The following is an 8,040-nucleotide window of genomic DNA, read 5'->3' as shown; positions in this document are numbered from 1 at the left end:
ACATACACACACGTGCTTGGATTTTTTTTCTAAAAGCACTGATCCTGGAACTTTGAACTCAGGTCTGCAAGCTTTTGAAGCCATCACTCATACCCACTGATCTATCTCTCTTCAGGGTCTCAGTACATAGCTTATGCTAGCCTCAAACTTGTAGTCTTCCTTCCTCAGCCTCCCAAGTGCTTGAAACTGGACATAGCACGCTGTGCTCTCTCTCAGACTCTATGCTCCTGGTTGGTTGTCCTTTAGGGGCAGCTTTGTTGCCCAGACCTCAGGCCCTTCAGCCACTGCATATTCACTCTCTTTGTTCCTGCTGCCTTGTTTGCCTTTAGCCTCCCAGAAATCCAACCATTTGGCCACTTCTTGACATCCAACCACTAAATGCCTTTGCAGAAAATACACAACAAAAACTCTTTATTGATGTCTAAAAGGATGGCTCAGCAGATAAAGGCATTTTACCTGAGTTCAACTCCTGAAACTCACATAAATGTGAAAGGAAAAGAAGCAACTGACAAAGTTGTCATCTGACCTCTACACACAGGATGTGGCATGCACAGGTGCAGGTACACACACACATACGTGCAGGTACACACACACACACACACACACACACACACACACACACACACTGATAGTAAAGAAAAAAGTTGAAATTAGGGCTTGTCCACATCTTATTCTAAGAGAAAAGAGGCTGGCAAGGGATTTGTCTGCTTTGTCAACACAGACCTATGAGCCCATGAGTATTTTCTGCCTGCTTTCAGCAGCCAAGACTCTCCCTGTCTTCCCATACAGGTCGCTAATTCCTATTCTGACAGTGTAGACTGAGATCCTTTCCTTCCTCTACGGCCTGCTTGGGAACGGATCTGTTCCTCTTCTGCTGTTGCAGCTGTTTATCTCAGTTTATCTTAGATTTGGGAATAGCATGCATACTTGTGTGTGTCCTATATGTTTGTGTAAGTATATGAGAATGTATAAGTGAAAATGTATATGGGTGTGCCTGTGTAAGTGTGTTTTGTTGAGTGTGTGTCCAGGTGTCTTGTGAATATCCTGAATGCATAGCACATCTGAGTGTGTGTGAGTGTGAGAGTGTATGTGTGTGTCTGTTGGAAGTGTGTTAATGATAGTGTGTGTGGGTGTGTGTGTGTGTGCCTGTTAGTGTGTGTGTGAGTGTGAGAATGGTGACATGTGACTGGGTGTTGGGACTGAGTGCAAGTGTGTGTCAGTATGTGAGTGACAGTGAGCATGTTGAAGTGTCAGTGTGTGCTGCTGTGTGTGTGTATTCATGAGAGCATATTGATATGTGTTAGTGAGTTTGGGTGTGTATATGCGTGTGATAGTGTGTGTGTATGAGTGAGTGTGCTTGTGTGTGTGGAAGATAGGCTTCTGCAGGCCTTCATCTTTCACGTAGCTCAGTCCAGGACAGCTAAAAGCCCTGGTGTCAGGATCAGTTATGAGTTTAGTCACGTCTACATCCTTCTGCTTCTGACTCGAGTCAGAAGTCCCATCTCCAGGACCGTTCCCAGTCTCCTACAGTGGAAAAACACATTCTCCCACCGGTACCCTTCCCACCAAGCCACAGACTTGCTGGGAACTTCAACTCTTAAGCCTCTGATTTTTTTTCTCCCAAAGATTTTCCTCTTCTTTAATCCCAATGCTTTTTGAATCTCCAAATTCAAGAATGGATTTTTTTCTTTACAGTGAGAAATCTTTTTCTTGATGCTTTCTCTAAAAACATATTTGTCACTTAATAAAGTACATGGGAAAAGAGAAGACATGACTGTCAAAGAATCTCTAGGGATGAAACCACATCAACGAATATTTTTACCTTAACTTCCCAATACAAGATTGAAAAGACTCACTACCTGGGAACAGTAGGCATCACTTGTGTCCGGCATTACTGCCAACTATTCCCTGGCTTTCCTAATATGTAGACCTTTCAACAGATGACAAGTAACCATAAAAAGCCATAAAAATAAGCAATAAAATTTTATAGTAATAAGACATTGTTAGTTGGTACAGTTTCTTTTCCTGTTTCTCTTATTCTTGTGCACCTGCCCAGCTGGACATTTTAAAGAGACACTTGTAGGTTCTCTTTCCTTTCTTCCCTACTCCCTCCTTCTCTTCTTCTGGAGGAAACTACAATCTTTATTTTCTTCTGAGGTAGCTTCTTCTAATGTTTCCTTTTCTAGGATAATTTCAGAAAAAAATCTGTAATTAGCAACAAAGTTTTGCTATACTGCCTGTTGGAAATATATAATTCAGCTGCCGTGTTAATGTCTTCCATGGAGACTAAACCTTGGTGCTTTGAGAAATTTTCTTCAATTATGTTTATAGTTGAAGTACTATCATGGGCTTCATATCATGGCTTTACACTCATGACTATATCTGCAACCAACTGCATAAAATGTTCTCCATCAGATGGAGGCAAAGATTTAAAATATGCTTATAACCATCGATGGCCATTTTATGATCATCCATCTGCTCATAAATGTTTGACCCCTTCCACAAGTAACTGATGTTAGTAGGCTCGTATTTAAGAGTGTTTGTATAGGAGAAAATAGCCTGCTTAATATCATCTTGTTCCAGAGGCATTTCTGCCAACCTAATCCATTCTTCTGTGTCACTGGAATTTAAGTGTGCAACAATCAACTAATACTACAATGATGTCTCTATGCCACTTTGGTCCTCATACTCCATGGCAAGTGTAGAGAATGGCTCAGAAGCCAAAGGAGCTTGTTTATGATTTGCATGCACATCAATATTGCCTCTTTTTGTTCTCCTGCAGCAAGTCGAGTATTGACTTCACCCTTGAGACCTTTCAGAACACTGGGGAGTTCATTTTGGAGAAGCCTCTTCTCTTTCAGCATTTTTGTTTGTTTGTTTTAGGGTTGAGAACCATTTCTGACACAAATATCTCACCTGCAGTGGTTTGCTCAGGTGTTTCCTCCTCATCCTCCTTGTCTCCTTCCTCTCCCCTCCCCCTCCTCCTCCCCCTCCCCCTCCTTCTCCTTCTCCTTCTCCTTCTCCTTCTCCTTCTCCTTCTTCTTCTTGTTCTTCTTCTTGTTCTTCTTCTTCTTCTTCTTCTTCTTCTTCTTCTTCTTCTTCTTCTTCTTCTTCTTCTTCTTCTTCTTCTTCTTCTTCTTCTTCTTCTTCTTCTTCTTCTTCTTCTTCTTCTTCTTCTTGTTCTGTCTTTCCAAGCATGGAAACAAAGATTTTGTGAACTGACTCACTTCCCTGATGTTTCTCCTTTATTGGCATCTTTGTCCTGGGAGTTAGCAGAGTACTTCCTGTTGGTATGGGATTTTAAAATCATTACTTTTTCTTTCAGTAACTATTTTCCTTTTTTCCCCAAGAATTTTCTTTTCTTGGGTATTTCTCTCCTCTCATTGCCTTTTGAACTCTTCAAAGGAGATTTTCCTTTCCAGGTAGTCTGAAAAGTTCTAACGGAACTCCAACATGTCTGCTGAGCTGAAGCAGGGGGGGAGCAGCAACATCTTCTCCCACTTCTTCCAACTCACCAGCAGGAATACTCCCTGTATGGTCACCTCTAAAGGATGATGTAAAATCCATTAGCCCACCTACCTGGTTTGGAGCATGGGAGTCTTCTGACTTTCTTGGCACATTCTTCTCTTCCCTCCAAGGACACCACCCACCTCATTACATAGATACACACTTTTTAAATTTTTTTGAGAATTTCATACTATATTTACATAATTTCTCCCTTCCTCTACTCATTCCATCTCAAATTCATTCCATTTATGTAGGTATAAGTAATATGTCTCCCTATGGCCTATTCAGCCATCCATAGTGTTACTTAACCCTCCTTCTTCTCTCTCTCTTTGCCCTTCCATCCCCATTCCCACCTAAATAACACCCCTCATTTTCCCATGTTCCCCTTCATAGCACCTATGTCCTACTATCCCCATTCTAGAGATGCTTCCCCTCATCCCTCCTATAATTCCTTGTTACATTTTTGGTTTATGTGGTTATTCTTCATTATATACTATTTCTAAGAAGCCAGAGCCAGGGTCCACATCTCTCTTATTTAAGAGAGATGTGGTATTTTTCTGAATTTGGGTGACCTTGTATAACATTTTCTAGTTCCACTGTTCACCTGAAAATTTCATGATTTTATTTTTCTTTACAGTTGAATGAATTTCATTGTGTATGTGTGTGTAGCATGCTTTCATAATCTAGTAATCAGTTGAAAGACATTTTGGTTGTTTCCATTTTCTAGCTATTGTGACTAGAGCAGCAATAATCATGGCTGAGCAAGTATGGATGGGCTAGGAAGTTGAGTCCTTTGGGCATCTGCCAAGGAGTGTTATAGCTACGTCATACTGTAGATCTATTCTTAGTTTTAGCGGATTCTCCATAGTGGCTGCGCTGTGTACTTGCATCTATCCGTGAACATACTAAAACCTATTGGACTATATACTTCAGTTGAATAAACTATGTAATGAATTGTATATCAGGAAACTGAAGACAGTGTCCAGTTGCTTACTCCCTTCCTATTCTGGTCTGAATGCCAGCCATGACCTGATAGTTGTTGGCATAGAAATGTCCCTCAATACTCAGCTAAGTGAACCAGGCATGTACTGAGAGGAGTTCTGGTGTTCTTAGACAATGGGTTTTGGAGTTCTGACTCAAACACAAGCTGCAAACAAATAGGTAACCACAGAATTTGACTTTCCAGTCCAGACAAAGTATACAATAGATTTTTCCTATGTTCTTTTAGAATAGAGGAGACATGGAGTTTGGTTAAATCTCTTAGGCCTTTTAGTATAGAAGAGGAATCTTCAGAGAGTGATGAAATGACACTGATGAAGTTTTCCCCATCTTCTTCCATTTTTCATTTGTTGCTTTTGAACTATTGTATTTACAAGGAAGGAGGAGCTCACAGGAAGACAGTTTGTGATGTCATCACTTGAATCTGGGTTTCGTGTTCCATCCAACTCAGCAGTGTTTCATTGTGTACCTACTTCTGGTTGAGAGAGACCTATGGCCACTTAACTGGAGTTGTGCTCTTGTAACCATTTATCTATGCATTAGGAATTAGCAATGGTTTCTTTAAAGTCATTAAGTTGTTTTCTGCTTAATAACTATAGGCAAGAATGGGGCATAATGTGATATGTTCATACTTGTATACACTGGTGCAATATAATAAAATCAAGGTAACAGATTTCCTTGTTCCTGGGTTTCTAGGTAACTCCTATCTTACAGCTCCTTCCAGGACCCTCAGAGAGTTTCCTGGTATGGTATGGTCTCACCATAATAAGGAAATGAACTGCAGCAGGCTGGTGTTGGGGACGGATAGGATTCCTAACAGTAGCAAAATTACAAATATGAAGTAGCAATGAGATGGTTGGGGATATTAAAGGGTCAAAGTATTAGGAAATTTGAGAACCTCTGTCCTAGATGGAACTAGTTCCTCCTCAAAGGCAGCCCAGCCTTCTCCCTTCTACATGCACTGTCATGGTGGTAGGGGTAGGAAAGGAGACTTTTGGTCCATATCTGGGCGTGGTTCATAGCCAGTAACAATTAGGACCACTTTCTGTTTGTCATAGTGATGAGCTGGCTCTCACTATGGCTATACACATCTGATAATGGAAGGATTAAGACCCAAGTTGTAGGTTACTCCTATATTACAGCTCCTGCCAGGACCCTCAGAGAGTTTCCTGGAAACCCTGAGCTCTGTTGCTATAGGGAACCAGCTCTTTTCTAAATGACAATGAGGAAGAGACCCAGGCTCAGTGGGAAAAGGGGTGACTGAGGAATTCTTCAAAGTCTCATCTGGAAAGTATTTTGGTGTTTCCATGAACATAATACACCAGGATTTTTTGGGTGTGTAGTGTATATATGATAATATAGTGTATATATTGTGTGTATATGTAAACACATGTAAACAACACACATATATAAAAAATCAGGAGGTTTCCCTGAAGAGAATTTGGCTTATAGTTAATACCCCCTGTCATGCTTTGTCTTTGCTTTTTAAGAAAACAAAACCATTCTGGATTATTATTGTTGTAGTTCTTGTTTTTATTATTATTGTTATTATTATTATTATTATTATTATTATTATTAATTGAAACATGGTCTTTCTGTGTAGTTCTGGTTGTTCTGGAACTCTTGTGTGGACTAGAAAGGCCTCAAACTCACAGAGATCCTCTTGCCTCGACCCTCTTGAGTGCTGGGATTAATGTCATTTTTTGCAATGCCTGGCTCCACTAGATAATTTCATAAGCTATCTAAAAACTATATTATTTACATCTTATACCATATGTTACATTTGTATGACCAAGGGAAATTTTTACATATATAATATTTTAAGTACATAGAAAATAGTTCTAATTAGAGTTAGGTTAGTGACTCTGTTTCTACAATTCAGAGATGACAGAAATCCTTTCTGTTGTTTTTAAGCTAAGTTACACAGAGCCAGTAAGAAAGAATTTGAGTAGTCAACTGTCAAAAAAATTGTAATAAAGCAAAGGGTGTTCACCCTTCAATAGGCAGAAACATTCAGGACGCCATCGCTATGAGAGTGGATGTTACTGAAGTGGAGGTGTTAAGTGCATAAGGTCACGGGGCCTGCATGGTTTCTAGATGCTTCTGAGAGAACTCAAGTCTAGAGCAGTTGATTGACGTGTCAAGGTAACAGCCAGTTAATAGCAAATACTGGATGTACACTTACTTCAGGTAACTCAAAGTCCATTGCTTTTGTCCAGTTCCCTACAGTCTCCTGTGACTAGATATGGGTTTGGTGACATCAGGTACTCTAATGTTACACAGAGCAGGACCAGAATAGTAAGGGTGGAAAGATTATAAGAGTAAAGGTTACAAAACAAAGCACAAAACAAAATAAGCCTAGGACTTAATTAATTAATTAATTAATTAAAACAAATTCTAAATTCATTAGTATCATCCTCTTCAAACATTCTGTCGGTGCCAGAAGGGTGGCCTGGGCCCTTATTGGCATTTAGCTCAGGTCATGGGATAAGAATACAGCTTTAATTTGGATCTGGTGTCACAGCCTGCCATCCCAGTTACTCAGGAACTAAGGCAGGAGGGTTGTAAGTTCAAGGCCTGCCTGGACCACAGAATGAGTTTAAGGTTAGCCTGAGAAACTTGCAGGATCTATAAACAAGCAGGAAAGAAGAGAGGATAGAGATATAGTTTAGTGTTTGAGCATTTGACAAGCATTTTTAGGACCATATCTTTATTTAAGGAAAAGTTTTAGGGGATGGCAAGAGGCCTCAGGGAATAGGGGAATTGTTTCCAAGCCTAGCAACATGAAAGAAGAAAAACCAGCTTCTTCAAGTAGTTCTCTGACTTGTACACACACACACACACACACACACACACACACACACACTCCACCACAAAATAAAAGGTCCAATTAAAAACCTTCTCTTGCAGGAGATTATAGGCTACTGTTGAATATTGCTTTTCTAGTAACCAGGGAAGAAGATGGAAATTGTTCCTCGTGTACAATAGACAAGGACGACAAGGAACCCAGATAACAGGCAGAACTGGTTGTAAAAAGATTAGAAGTATGTGAACCTCACCAAACAGCAGGAGCAGATAACACACATCTGCAAGTTGCAAAGGTGTGAGCTGGGGACCGGTGACCCTTGCAGCCTGCACAGTTAAGGGTAAGGTGGAGTAAGGACTGAGTCCCATGTGTCAACTGTCTAATGTGTTCTGGTTAGAAACAAAAGCAAAACGTTTTCTAAGTAGCGTTCTGAATGACTAGTCTTTCATCTTATTTTATGTTATAAGCTTCTGAATACTAGGGGTGTGAGAGAGCACCCTGCAAGGGCCTGTGTGTCATAGAACTTCAGGAAAGTTCTAAAGAAGAAAGAGATATGGGGTAGTTCCTCCAAGCAGGAACCATGGTTGACCTGTTGAATCTACATGTCTGCCTGCTTTTATGTCCATCGTATAGATTCTTGGAAGGGTCTGTGGTTTCAGATCAGGGTTTGTGCTGGCTCCTGGATTTCGATCTGGTCACTTCTGGTGCTTTTCCATTTCTCAAATTCC

General features: G+C 40.4%; 1 pseudogene; it reads right to left on the bottom strand.

The window, feature by feature from the left end:
* Positions 1–2,102: 2,102 nt before the first annotated feature.
* On the bottom strand, positions 2,103–3,567 carry LOC147002546 (general transcription factor 3C polypeptide 3 pseudogene; annotated as a pseudogene).
* Between the last annotated feature and the right edge of the window lie 4,473 nt (positions 3,568–8,040).

Source organism: Mus caroli, unplaced genomic scaffold (assembly GCF_978045245.1).
Source record: "Mus caroli unplaced genomic scaffold, Mus_caroli_1 scaffold_10, whole genome shotgun sequence".
NCBI classification, from domain to species: domain Eukaryota; kingdom Metazoa; phylum Chordata; class Mammalia; order Rodentia; family Muridae; genus Mus; species Mus caroli.
This window is presented reverse-complemented; position numbering and strand designations above follow the sequence as displayed.